The sequence below is a fragment of the Ixodes scapularis genome, unplaced genomic scaffold (genome assembly GCF_016920785.2).
Source record: "Ixodes scapularis isolate PalLabHiFi unplaced genomic scaffold, ASM1692078v2 PGA_scaffold9__187_contigs__length_104089568, whole genome shotgun sequence".
Taxonomy (NCBI): domain Eukaryota; kingdom Metazoa; phylum Arthropoda; class Arachnida; order Ixodida; family Ixodidae; genus Ixodes; species Ixodes scapularis.
This window is the reverse complement of record NW_024609884.1, coordinates 8151384-8165082: the sequence shown is the minus strand read 5'-3', so window position 1 is coordinate 8165082 and position 13699 is coordinate 8151384. Positions and strand designations below refer to the sequence as shown.

Here is a 13699-nt window from a genome sequence, read left to right as displayed (position 1 = left end):
GGGCTGTGGAGGAGGGTCTCGGACCATCCGTTCAAATCAGGGGGGGGGGGGGGGGGGGGGGGGGTCCGAGACCCCCTGAGACCCCCAGACTTTAAGCCCTGCCAACAACATCCCATTCCAATGGTTTGTTTATGGGCGACGGCGAGCTTCTTGCCCACATCCCCATCGCTCATGCGCGGCATCGGTGGCGTCCATAGGGGCACTCCGGTTTGTTCTTAAACATGAGTTGGTGTATAATGATTCAGTGGAGGTGTTGCTACTGGTCCCTTTGTAAAGATCACTGTACTCTAATGGTATATTCATCTGGTCGTTTTTCAGCGCTCCAATCCTCTAAATCGGATCTGGGAGATACGGGAGCGCCTCCAAATCCGAGATAGAGGAACAACGCGCCAACCGAATGCTCGGCCACTTTTCCGAGCGGCCCGAGCCCCCGAGCGCTAACACGGAACCGGATACCGAGGGCAACTTCCGCGACCGCACCACTGCCATGGTGCAAGCTAGCGCCCGATACGAAGGGTTTAGCCAATGTCATTCGTCCATCCAGCGGCCCCGCCGCATGACCGCTTGCCCGCACGAAAAAATGGCAGCCTTTAATGCGGACGCTGGCTTTCGCTGCGGTCCGGTCCCCCGTCAAGCGTCGAGCGCCTCTGAACTAACTGCACAGCACAGCAGGATCTGTGCGGTATCCGAAGGCGGTGGCGCCTCTCGGCCGTATCGGCATCTTTCTCTTTGAAGTTTCAACCCAACAGCGGAGGTGGCTGGAGTCACGCGACCGGTCCTCTGGCACGCGCTCCCACCACTCCCACTTCGAAGTCAGAGCGCCTCACAGCGCTACGAGTCAGAGGACAGCGCGATCCGAAAATCCGAGAGCGCCATGAAAGAACATGCCGAATATACTTAGAGCGCCCGACTTCGACCTACCGAATGAGCACGCGACAGTTTGAGACACACACTTCCGACCTTGCATGCGACACGACGATCCGTTCGGCTCCGCCCTGGAGATCCAAGCAGTCCAGCGGAGGTCCGCATTCATAGATCCCTGGTCCCAGATTGACGGTATAGCTCGCACGAGCGAAGTTAGGAGCTCGTTCTCGCTAGCGCGTGCATTCTTTGCCGGGGCCATCTTTTCCGAATGGGTCAGCGGGAACCACGCGTCCGGCTTTCCGTCGCCCGTCCTGTTTTTTTTATTCGTCCCGCCAGACCCAGTACGTCATCATGACGTTCGCGCTAGCTGTGCTGTTATTGGCTGGACGCTTCCGACAGTCCGTCCGCCGTGCGAAAGTATCTGGCACGTTGGACGCACGCCGGATCGCCGATCCGACGTCCAAGCGACCAAATTTTTCGGATCAGGCAGTCGTACTGCCGATCGGACGTCGGATCGGATGTTTTTTTCCGCGCATGTGTCTCGCGCTTTAGACGATGTTAGAAGTGCACCAAGAAAACTGTGATGTGGCCTAGTTTAAACATCACGATTACCACTTCTAACATCATCTAAACATTCAACGATGTTGGAAGTGCCATCGCAATTCTCTTGGCGAAAAAAACAACAAAAAAACAGCCAAAACGACCGACCAACGTGGGGCTCGAACCCACGACCCCGAGATTAAGAGTCTCGTGCTCTACCGACTGAGCTAGCCGGGCCGTTATTTGATTTGTAGCTTTCTTCAATTGATCTAGCTGGGCAACGAAGATTGCTTCACAACATGGCCTTTGCAAGAGCCGGGCAACGAAGGTTGCTTCACAAGATATCCTTTGCAAGAGCCGGGCGACGAAGGTTGCTTTACAAGCTAGCATTTGCAAGAAAACGCCTTATTACCATGTCACGCCTCTGACACCTGAAGTGCTATAGAATAGCTAAAGTATTGTTCAAAATATAGAAAGTTTAATGACTTAGCGATGCAATTACCCGACGACGAAAAGTGTATACGAGAGTAAACGTACTTCGAAGCTTTTAGTGAAGTTTATATATATATATATATATATATATATATATATACTTTGAGCGCGTGGGAAGCGTAGTAGTGCACTAAAGTTACCACTCGTGGAACAGGTACAAGTCTAGCGGTTTAGGTATAAGGCGCCCGCGCGATTTTTCCGTCTGCCCGTATCTTACGTAGCCCCAGCCTTGTGCCTGCTCCACGAGTGGTAACCTTTAGTAGACAACCACACTCCTCACTCGCTCAGTCTTTCCGAAAATTATTGATTTAGTGGTTTTCGATGACGCTGAGCAAGTTTCTAACTGAAACCACGTGTCTATTTTTATAAATTAAAAAGTCCATTAACAAATTTTAATTAATTAGCGGACTGATCGTCACGATTAGACCCCTATGATATGTCCCCCTGACCGTGTAACTCACCTGCGTAAACAGCGTAAGTGTAACTTCTGCCCTGCTGAGTTCACCAACAGTGGCCCCGCGAAGTCGATTCCCACGACTTGAAAGGGTTGACTCTCTTCCACTCTGTCCCGCGCTAGCGGAGCTACGGGGGCTGTGGCCGGTTTTGCTTGGAATCGTCGACAAAAAAAAAAAAAAACAACAAAAAAAAAAAAAACAGAACGCCCAACGTGGGGCTCGAACCCACGACCCCGAGATTAAGAGTCTCGTGCTCTACCGACTGAGCTAGCCGGGCGACGGAGGTTGCTTCACAAGATGGCCTTTGGAAGAAGTGGGCGACGAAAGTTGCTTCTCAAAGATGGCCTTTGCAAGAAACGCCATGTTACCACCTCACGCATCTGACACGTGAAGTCTAGTTCAGTCTTATTGAATACCTAAAGTATTGTTCAAACTGCAGAAAGTTTATTGCCTTAGCGATGCAATTAACCAGGAGCAAGAATAAGGAAATATATATATATATATATATATATATATATCAGTGTGTCGAACCAAAAAAAATACGGGTTCGGTTACGGTTCAGGTTCAGGTAAATTTATTTTGTTCCGGTTCAGTTCCGGTTCGATTATTTCGATCCACGAACCGGTTCGCGAACCGGTTCGGAAATTATAAATGACAAATTGCAACATCAAAATAAATTACAAATAAGACATCTGAAATCAGCACATACGAAAAGTGGTACATCGTAGTGTAAGGCTCAGGGATTTCTACCAGGAATGGTTTCTTTATGTGCACTCAAAGGTTACCTCACCGACGTTTACGCATTCGGACTTCATCTAATTGAGTCCGACGCAGTAGCTGTAAAATCCGCGACCTCCTTACAAACCCACTGACAAGTAGAACTCGCTAACTATCCCGCCACCTCGGCGTGTAAGCAATTGAAGGAACAGTGGGGAGAAAATACAGCTTTCTTTATTTGAACTAGCCTTCGGTAACTCAAATTAGACCCTTAAAGAAAGTTTCATTAAACAAGATACGGAATATGAAAAACACTTCACCGAACGCAACGCCAGAAGGACGTAATAGGATAAATATTAAAATAGAAGAGTTCGCTGTCTCACAAATATGTTAGCTTCTAAGTGCCTATACGAAACCGGATGCATTATTATCAAACTCCACAGCCTTTTCTTTTCTCATTCCGATTGAAGCAAGCTTCAAGAACTCGCGCGTTTCTTAAACGTGTTATGAAATGAGCACACAGCAGCATTTAGAATTTACGAGATTGTAGAAAAATGAAATCACGTGACGCGATTTTTTTTTTTTTTTGTACAGCCTTCCAATTTTCTTTCTTCCGTGCAAGCCGCGACCCGCGCAATACTGGTTCCTATGTCAAGATTCATGGATGCAGCGTTTATATTCCTAAGACTGAGTGGAGAAGAAAAATATGTAAGCGAGGTGTGTGTCAGTTGACGGCACTTAAAAAACAAATAGCATTGATAGCACATTCATTGTCAACAGCGCGTGGCCGAACCGTTTTGACATGAGCCGGTAACCGTTATTTTTTTTCCGGTTCAGTTCCAGTTCGGGTTCATCGCGATAACAATATAACGGTTCGGGTTCGGGTTCAGTTCCGGAAAAAATACCGGTTCGGTTCCGGTTTTTTGTTCGGTTCCGGTTCGACACCCTGATATATATATATATATATACCGGGTGTTCTTTTTTTTATTCTTGCAGATTCGTTTTAAAAAAATCACTGCGAAAGTTACACTTATGCGGCTTGTGGAGGTGAGTTATACGGTCAGGGGGGCGTTATATGGGTGGATAATGTTTGCGATAAGTCGGCTAATTAATTAAAATTTTCTAATTAACTTTTTAATTTGTGAAAATAGACATATAGTTCCTATTAGAAACTTGCTGAGCGTCGTCCTAAACCCCTAAATCAGTCATTTTTAGAAAGACTTTGAGCGCGTGAGAAGCGCAGTATTGCGCTAAAGTTACCACTCGTGAAGCAGGCACAAGGCTGGGGCTAGATAAGAGGCGGAAAAATCGCGCGGGCGCCTTACCGCAACCGCTAGCCTTGTACCTGCTCCGCGAGTGGTAACTTTAGTGCACTACTACGCTTCTCACGCGCTGAAAGTCTTTCTGAAAATGACTGACTTAGGGGTTTTGGGAGACGCTCAGAAAGTTTCTAATTAAAACCGTATGTCTATTTTCACGAATTAAAAAGTTAATTAGTGAATTTTGATTAATTAGCCGACTTATCGCAAAGATTCGCCACCCACATAATGTCCCCCTGGGCGTATAACTCGCTCGCACAAACGGATAAGTGTAGCTTTCGTGACTTTTTTAAAAACAAATCTGCAAGAATAAAAACCACTCTGTATATATATATATATATATATATATATATCAGGGTGTCGAACCGGAACCGAACCGAACCGAAAACCGGAACCGAACCGGTATTTTTCCCGGAACTGAACCCGAACCCGAACCGTTATATTGTTATCGCGATGAACCCGAACCGGAACTGAACCGGAAAAAAATAACGGTTACCGGCTCATGTCAAAACGGTTCGGCCACGCGCTGTTGACAATGAATGTGCTATGAATGCCATTTATTTTTTAAGTGCCGTCAACTGACACACACCTCGCTTGCATATTTTTCTTCTCCACTCAGTCTTAGGAATATAAACGCTGCATCCTTGAATCTTGACAAACGCTGCATCCAAGAATCTTGACATAGGAACCAGTATTGCGCTGGTCGCGGCTTGCACGGAAGAAAGAGAATTGAAAAGCTGTGCAAAGAAAAAAAAAAAAAAATCGCGTCAGGGGATTTCATTTTTCTACAATCTCGTAAATCCTAAATGCTGCTGTGTGTTCATTTCATAACACGTTTCTAGAACGCGCGAGTTCTTGAAGCTTGCTTCCATCGGAATGAGAAAAGAAAAGGCTGTAGAGTTTGATAATAATGCATCCGGTTTCGTATAGGCACTTAGAAGCTAACATATTTGTGAGACAGCGAACTCTTCTATTTTAATATTTATCCTATTACGTCCTTCTGGCGTTGCGTTCGGTGAAATGTTTTTCATTTTCCGTATCTTGTTTAATGAAAATTTCCTTAAGGGTCTAATTTCAGTTACCGAAGGCTAGTTCAAATAAAGAAAGCTGTATTTTCTCCCCACTGTTCCTTCAATTGCTTACACGCCGAGGTGGCGGGATAGCTAGCGAGTTCTACTTGTAAGTGGGTTTGTAAGGAGGTCGCGGATTTTACAGCTACTGCGTCCGATCCAATTAGATGAAGTCGGAATGCGTAAACGTCGGTGAAGTAACCTTTGAGTGCACATAAAGAAACCATTCCTGGTAGAAATCCCTGAGCCTTACACTACGATGTATCCCGTTTCGTATGTGCTGATTTCAGATGTTTTATTTGTAATTTATTTTGATGTTGCAATTTGTCATTTATAATTTCCGAACCGGTTCGCGAACCGGTTCAGCGCCCCGAACCGGTTCGCGAACCGGTTCGCGGATCGAATTAATCGAACCGGAACTGAACCGGAACAAAATAAATTTACCTGAACCTGAACCGTAACCGAACCCGTATTTTTTTCGGTTCGACACACTGATACACACTGCACATTTGTGTGTGTGTGTGTGTCTGTGTGTGTGTTTGATTTCATCTCATATCGTGCAGGCAAAAAAAAAAATTTAAATATCGCTGAAAAAAAAAAAAAAAGTTATATCGTCGTCTCTAAAAGCACAGTTGCCACGAACCGCAAGTTCGTCGGATGTTTTGTTCTAAGGAGGCCGCGGCGGAAAGCAGTGCTTTTCGCATCTGTCGTGGGTCGTATGTTTCACTCAGTCTCCCGCCGTGGATTTTCAGTCTGCATTATAATAACATTTCTTAACCCCTCTGTGAGTATAGTTAAAAAGGTCTAATGCCATTAAATAATTTTGGGCGTTTTTCCTATTTTCCTTAATATGTCAAAAAACGCCCCTTCGGTTAATTGTTTATGAACTTTGACAATTAGATACTTGTGATCCACTTGGGTTACATCCACATTTTTTTTTATGTCGATGGAGAGCCCAAAACACGCTCTTTATATATATTATAAAATCACTTAGCTGTGCGAAATCCGATTTGCAGTGCATTGACGTTAATAATATAAAAAAACCAAAAATATCAACTTTGAAATCATATTTCTGGAAAAAAATTTTTTTCTTTTAATGTTTTTTTTTTATTGTTTTTGCTAGAATTTATATATGATAGTCGTCTACTTGAAAAACAAGTCGAGAAAGTGTATAGTTTTGTTCGCATGTTCTATATTTAAGCCTCAATAACGTAAAAAAAAACGTGTTCGTTTTGCGAGACCAAAGTAAGACATACCGACGTGTGTGCTTCTTTAAATTGTGTAACAAGTTTTGTTGCATTTTTGTCTGAGTTTTTAAATCAAACAAAAACGCAATCTTTTGGGATTGAATAATTTTTATTTTGGTAAGAGCGGGAAGCGACGAGGAACATAATTAAACAAATCAGCAGGCCTAGCAGACTTTCAATATCGAAGAGGCACAGACGTCGTATTCCTTTGATTTATAAAACCCTCAGTGTAAACCAGCATGAGAAGCTATTATGTGTCATTTTACTAAGACATAAAAATTCACCACATGATTGATACGTTATGTACAGTTCTTTCTGAAACTTAGCGCTAGGGTTTGTTCACCGCACATCGCACAGATACTCATCTGTTGACGGCATGGTTCTTTTACTTCCGTAATACACAAAAGTGAGGACACAGAAACGGTCCAAAACACACGAAGAGATACACGGCACATCATTCGAAGAAAGCATATTAATAAACAAATTCGATGTAACTGTCAATTAGTTCGGGGCTTTTAGCAGTGTCTATATATGAGCTACTCTGTCCACAATTGCATTGTTCAGTCTGCCGGCACGCACTCACTGATGGTTAGCAACCATTCATGACATGAAGCAGTACGTGTTATCATTTTATGCCATAGTCTTAGCACATATGTTCGCTTACCCTGGTGTTTCACAGACCTTTTTTAAGACGACGGTGAAGCTGCCTTCCTCCTTCCTCCACGCGTGTATGAGATCGAATTCCCCCTTAGGGAACTTTCCTTGCCCCATTCGTTTTTCTTGAATTCCCGGAAACGGCTGATCTCCTCTTGCATATCGAGAATAGAATGACTACTTTGACTTTCTGGCGGAGCGCTTCAACGAAGGTTTGCGCGTTCTTTTATTATAGAATTCAACTGTGTAATTGACAAGTTATGAATTGATGCATGATGCTTGAGCACGCCGCCCACTCAACGTCGCACGCGCTTTTTCCGCGCGATCGAAAGTGTGGCCACGGTTGGTCTCCTCTTCCGAACTGGCCAAAGTGATATCGTCTTTAATTTCCCTAAGTCTTGTAAGCGCAACCTTATTGATTAGCAAGCTTGACAACTTGATGACATGATACTTAAAGGGTTTTGTGCAACAATATTGGGTCGGAATGTTTCTCACTTTACACAAGCTTACTGACACTAGTGGGAACCAAGTATACTCGGACGCAACGCTAGTGACCAACAAGCTTCTTTGTCGCCGCGTAATTTCAAGGACAAAAGCGGACGATTTCTTTCAGTCTCTCCTTCGCTCAAACGCCGATGACCAAGTTGTGGAGATCGCTTTGTTGGCATTGACAACAAAGCGATCCCCAGGATTTCGTGAACAATTGCTTCGCAATCCCCGCGGGGATGGCATTTAAAGGCGGCTCATATAGAGTGGACACGATCACTGTGTGAACATTCAATTTGGACTCGTGACATGCATTCGGGTAGTGGCTCGTGCCAGGGCGCTGGGATGACGGGAACAGCCAAACCTTAACACTAGGGAATGATAGGGAACAAACGCTGGCGACCTGGTGATTGACATCCCCAGTAAACCCGAAACGAATAAATATGAATAAAAAAAAAACACACAAAAAAACGGACAGAACCACGAAGTCTTAAACGCAGCTTTGAAGTTTATACAACGAAAATCTCCTTGACGAATTGCTAACACCTCCTCGCCCAAACTACACTGTACCAATGTTGTAGGCGTTACTACCGAAAAAAAAGTAACGAAATACGTTACTCATTATTTGCAAAATAAAGGAACGTGTTACCGACCTACGTAACCTCAAAAAATAATAGGAACGCGGCACCGTTACTCTTACCGATACAAAGTAACGCACGTTACTTTTGCGTTATCTTTTATTCATAAATTAATGGTAACAGCGTTTTCTTTTCTTTTCTTTTTTTTTTTGCGACAGCGCTTTTTGGCACCGGGACAAAGGGCGTTGGCGTTTGGGTTTTTGCTAACCTGTGACTTCTTCCGTGGGGAAAATACAGGCTAAATTTTGAAGGCATGTGGAATGAGTGCAGTAACTTTGGCGCCTATACTTCCTATCATCGAAAGTCCAGGCGCAGCTGACGTTATGAGCTACATGGGACCTTTCAAGCAGCCTCAAAAGCGCAAGTCACTGGACCTTTTATTTTGCTTATGATTGGTTGAGCGGTGATAGAACACGTACAGAAACATAACGAACACTGTTGTCTGATTGGTCCCATCAGCTCGTAGTATCGGCTGCGTCTGGGTTAAGGGCAAAACAAAGTATAAAAACACGAAAAAAAACAAAACACATTTAAGTGCACTTTTGTCTAGGTCTTGGGGAAGAATAAGTTATGAGTAACGTAACTACGTTTCCCGTTGCTCGAAATAAGTAACATTAGTAAGTTAGCCGTCACTGTTTTGAAATGGTAACGAGCACGTTACTTCGTTACTGGAAAAAGTAACGCGTTACGGGTAACGCGGTTACTTGTAAGGCGTAACCGCCAACCAGGCTTGGGAAGTAATCCGTTGCATGTAACGGATTACTTGGAATCCGTTACTTTTTAAAGTAATTTGCAATTACCACGTTACTTTTTGAGGAAGTAATTTGTGATGTAATTTCGTTACAAATATTGGTAACAGATAATTTTAATTACTCGTTACTTTAAAAAAAAAAACATTTACATAATACAGAAACTGGAGCGATATGAGCAGGCAATTTAGCAGCATAAAGATAGCAAGTTCAACAAAATAGAAAACATCGTGAAGAGGCCAATAACCGAAAAGGAAACATGCACGATATTGTGTATGACCAGTCACTAGAACCACTAGAAAAAACGTGCAAGGCATATAGAAATATGCGAAAAACAAAGCTCAAGAAGAGAACGCGAGTAGGCATTATCTTCTTGATCCCCTAGCGGAGGTAGACGCTGCTGCTGAGCATGCGCACCCTTAGCTTTGTCTGCACAATTCCAGGGATCATTTCCGGTCGCCGTAATTAAGCTGGCGGGATGACGGGTGTGGTTGCAGCTTTCGCAGCCTAGTCAGCTTACAGGTGAACGGAGTGCACCTACATTCTTTCTCTTAAATACAATATTTTATTTTCACAAGGACTACCATTATGAGGGCTAGTGAGAAATGGAAAGTAGTATTGCACAACATTTTTGAAAGTGTACGGGGAAAAGTGAAACTTATTTGTAACGGAACGAGTAAAGTAGTCCGTTACTTTTCAGCGAAAGTAATTTGTAACGGTAATCCATTACATTTGAGGCTCGGTAATTTGTAATTGTAATCCATTACATTTTTCAAGTAACGGGCGCAAGCCTGCCGCCAACACCTGCACTGTACCCTAACCTCCAGCAACCACGAAAACCGAAACACAAAAGAACAGGACACGAACAAAACAATAAACCCAAACCACAAACCTCTCCCCACACTTTGCGTGGTCAAACTTCGCACCTCGGAAATAACCAAAAAAAAAAAAAAAAAAAAAAAAAGGTGCAGATAAGTTTTGAATTTAGAGAGCTTTTCATTCTCACATCAAGAGACAAAGAGGGTTGGCTGATACAATTTCCGGAGCTCATATACCAGTGTCTGCTCTGTTTCATGGGCGCCGCCATGTTTGTTTATGCTGACGCCATGGCACAGCAATGATGCTACGCTTTTTGCAAAACTCCATTAAAAAAAAAAAAGTAAAACACTTTGCACGTATTGTAGTGCAAGAACGTCCGAAATGCATCGTCACGAAGCTCCAAGAGCACCGATGCCAAGAGTGCTGTAAAAAAAAAAAAAAAATTGTTTAATGCGCAGGCCCTCTCTTCACAACAGCCTGCGTTTGAGATTATTATTTCCCATTTTCATCGTTGGAGTTTAGGATTTCAAGCGCTGGTCTATAATACGCATCGTTTCTCGTTGCACTCTATTAGCATTTTCTTTCTCTCTGTGCAAGACCTCAGCGCTCCTCCACTAGGTTTCACAGTTGTTACATTCGTCTACATGTTTTTGCAATTTTCTATTTTTGGTGCATAACTTTTCAGCGCCCTTTTATGCTCTAAAACATAGTTGCGCAAACTTTTCAGGCACACGAATTGTCCGGAACATCTCCTTATCACGCTGCAGCCCACAAGACTACGCCATATGTCGACTTAAACACCGAAAAACGAATGACAATGCAAGAAGACACACCCTGCGATTCTTAAATTGTTACTGACTCCTCATTGAAGCAGGGCAGAAAGAGGTTAAACCGAGCTTCCAGTTTATGCAAATAGCGCGGCGTATTCTACCAAGTTACGATTTGATAGGACAATCGAACTATAGAGGCTTAAATAAAAACGCGACCGAAGATCGCGACTCGGCCTTTTTTTCCCTGCGGAACACCTCACGAAAGGGCCTGAACGCGATGTATGGTGACTATGGTCGCGTTTTTAGAAGAAAAAAGGCCCACGCATGATTGAAATTTTGGGTTTCCTAGGAGGACTAAGTTTGCGCCATAAACAAGACGATCTCGAAGTATACACTCTAAAAAATGCCTGCGCGCCTACTTACCCGCAAAACACTCAAAGAGCCAATCTCTGCGATGTATGAAATCAGCTCAGCGAATGCGGAGGCGGAACATCTGTTTAGACCTCAAAATTAAGTCTGCGCTGTGGCATTACGCAATGCAAGCATGACGTTTGGCATTGCGTAATGCTACAGCGCAGACTTCATTTTTAGGTCTAAACAGATGTTCCGCCTCATCATTCGCTGAGGTGATTTCGTAGATCGCAGAGATTGGCTCTTTGAGTGTTTTGCGGGTAAGTAGGCGCGCAGGCATTTCTTAGAGTGTAATTTATTGACTTTTTAAGAAGCATCTGGTTATTATTACATTAGTTTGTCGCAATTACTTACTCTACAGTTATGGCTGCCTGCCGTCTGCCCCCCCCCCCCCCCCCCCCCCTTTACCCCCACCCCCCACCCCCACCTCCACCACCCCTGGGATGCCTTACTTTTTTCTTTTTTTTCCCCGAGTTTCGACTTTTCTCGTATTGTCGAAAGCATGCTGTTAAATGTTCGTCGTGTCGTTTAGTTATTCATACGAGAGACGACCTCCGAATGTCCGGGGAGGGCCGAGGCGAGATGGAAAATCGTTGTGAAAGAGAGAGAGAGAGAATGAAAAAAGTAAAAACTGTTCGAAGTCCTGGAGAGTGCGCGGGTACTTCCCCAACATCCCTAATGGGACGTATTTCGAGGGGACGGAGAGCAGCAGCGGCATCAGGGATGCGCAGCTGGGTCGTCTCGGCACGGAGCTCACCTACCTCGAGGCAGGGAAGAGGATGTGGTCGCGCGACCCCCGAGGGACGACCTTGGCGCCAACCACAGGTCAGCCTTGGCGGGCCTCGAACCCCTGGGAGGAGACGACGACCACGTGCCTGCCGTACGTCGCTCTTGTAGTTCCGCGCTGGTGCCGCCTCTTTGTCTTCAGGAAAATCTTCCCAAACATACATGTTGAAAAGTGCGGACTATACGGGAATTTCGTTTTTTCAAGATCGTTCATTATGTCGAGACGTGAAGAGATTTTGTGAATGAAAGAGTATGTTAATGATGATTTACGTATGGTACACGTTTTTTTTTTGTTTTTTGTTTTGTTTTTGTGAGCTAAGAAAGCATACATTTGTCAAGGTGTGTCATGTATGAGAAGATTTTCGTGTCGACTAAGCACCAGGTGTGGACTATGCACCAGGTGCGGACTGTCTAAGCAAAAACTTTATTTTTCGGCACAACTTGGCCCCTGTGAACTATTCACCAAATGCCAGACTATTCCCCGAAAAAAAAAAATATTTATATAGTGTTTTTTTTTTAAAGCTTAACAGATTTATTTAAAAAAAGCTGTGAAAGCTACATTTATACTATTGTTCAGGTGAGTTATACGGGTGGCTAAGCTTTGCTATACATTATGCGGGTGGCTAAGCTTTGCGATAAGTCGGCTAATCAATTAAAATTCTCTAATTATCTTTTTTTTTAAATTTCTGAATATAGACATATGGTTCCAATTAGAAACTTGCTGAGTGTTGTCGAAAACTACTACATCAGTCATTTGCAGAAAGACCTTCATCGCGTGAGAAGCGTAATACTGCACTAAAGTTACCACTCGTGAAGCAGGTACAAGGCCAGCGGTTTCGGTAAGGCGCCCGCGCGATTTTTCCGTCTCTCCGCCTCTTATCTAGCCCCTGCCTTGTGCCTGGTCCACGAATGGTAACTTTAGTACACTAGTACGGCTCTCACGCGCTCAAAATGTTTCTAAAAATTTACTGATTTAGTAGTTTTCGATGACGCTGAGCATGTTTCTGATTGGAACCGTTTGTCTATTTTCATTATTTAAAAGTTAATTAAGAAATTTTAAATAATTATCCAACTGATCGTTACGACTATTCCCCTATATTATGTCCTCCTAGCCGTATAACTCATCTGCACAAACCGCATAAGTGTAACTTTCACAGCTTTTTAAAACAAAACTTTCAAGTTAAAAAAAAGAAGAAAACCTCTGTATATATACATACATGTCAGGAAGAAAAAGAAAAATCACCTTTGTTTGCGTCTTTTTTTTAGCAAATACAAGAAAACGATCGTTGGTATGGAAACGCTTGTGGCAGAACTAAGTTCAAAGAATGATTGCGGGGGAGGGGGGGGGGGGGGGGGCAGGGGGGGGGGGGGGGGAGCAGGTTTAGCCAGCCGATAGCACTCGAAATTGAAAGGAAAGTGCAAAAGACTTCGTTGGTACTGGCTGGTTCTGCGAGCAAGCAAAATGCATATTTCATGAAGTTCACGCTTGTTTTTATTTTGTCACTTACATGACTATTCAGTACGAAAACATTGTTGCCCTTAACAAGAACTGCACTTTCCGGACAAGAGCCCGCATATTGTGTGTAGCAGGGGCAAATTTCATCTAAAAAAAATCCAAGCTTTTTTTTTGTATAGCCCGCACTAGGCCTGTTCAATACCTGTCAAAAATGCTCACTGCTTTT

The 13699-nt window shown here is 43.8% G+C and overlaps 2 non-coding genes across 2 annotated transcripts; both read right to left on the bottom strand.

The window, feature by feature from the left end:
* Positions 1–1568: 1568 nt before the first annotated feature.
* On the bottom strand, positions 1569–1642 carry Trnak-cuu. The gene has a single exon. It is a non-coding gene; the product is annotated as a tRNA-Lys (tRNA).
* Positions 1643–2555: 913 nt separating this feature from the next.
* Positions 2556–2628, bottom strand: Trnak-cuu. Its single transcript has one exon. It is a non-coding gene; the product is annotated as a tRNA-Lys (tRNA).
* Between the last annotated feature and the right edge of the window lie 11071 nt (positions 2629–13699).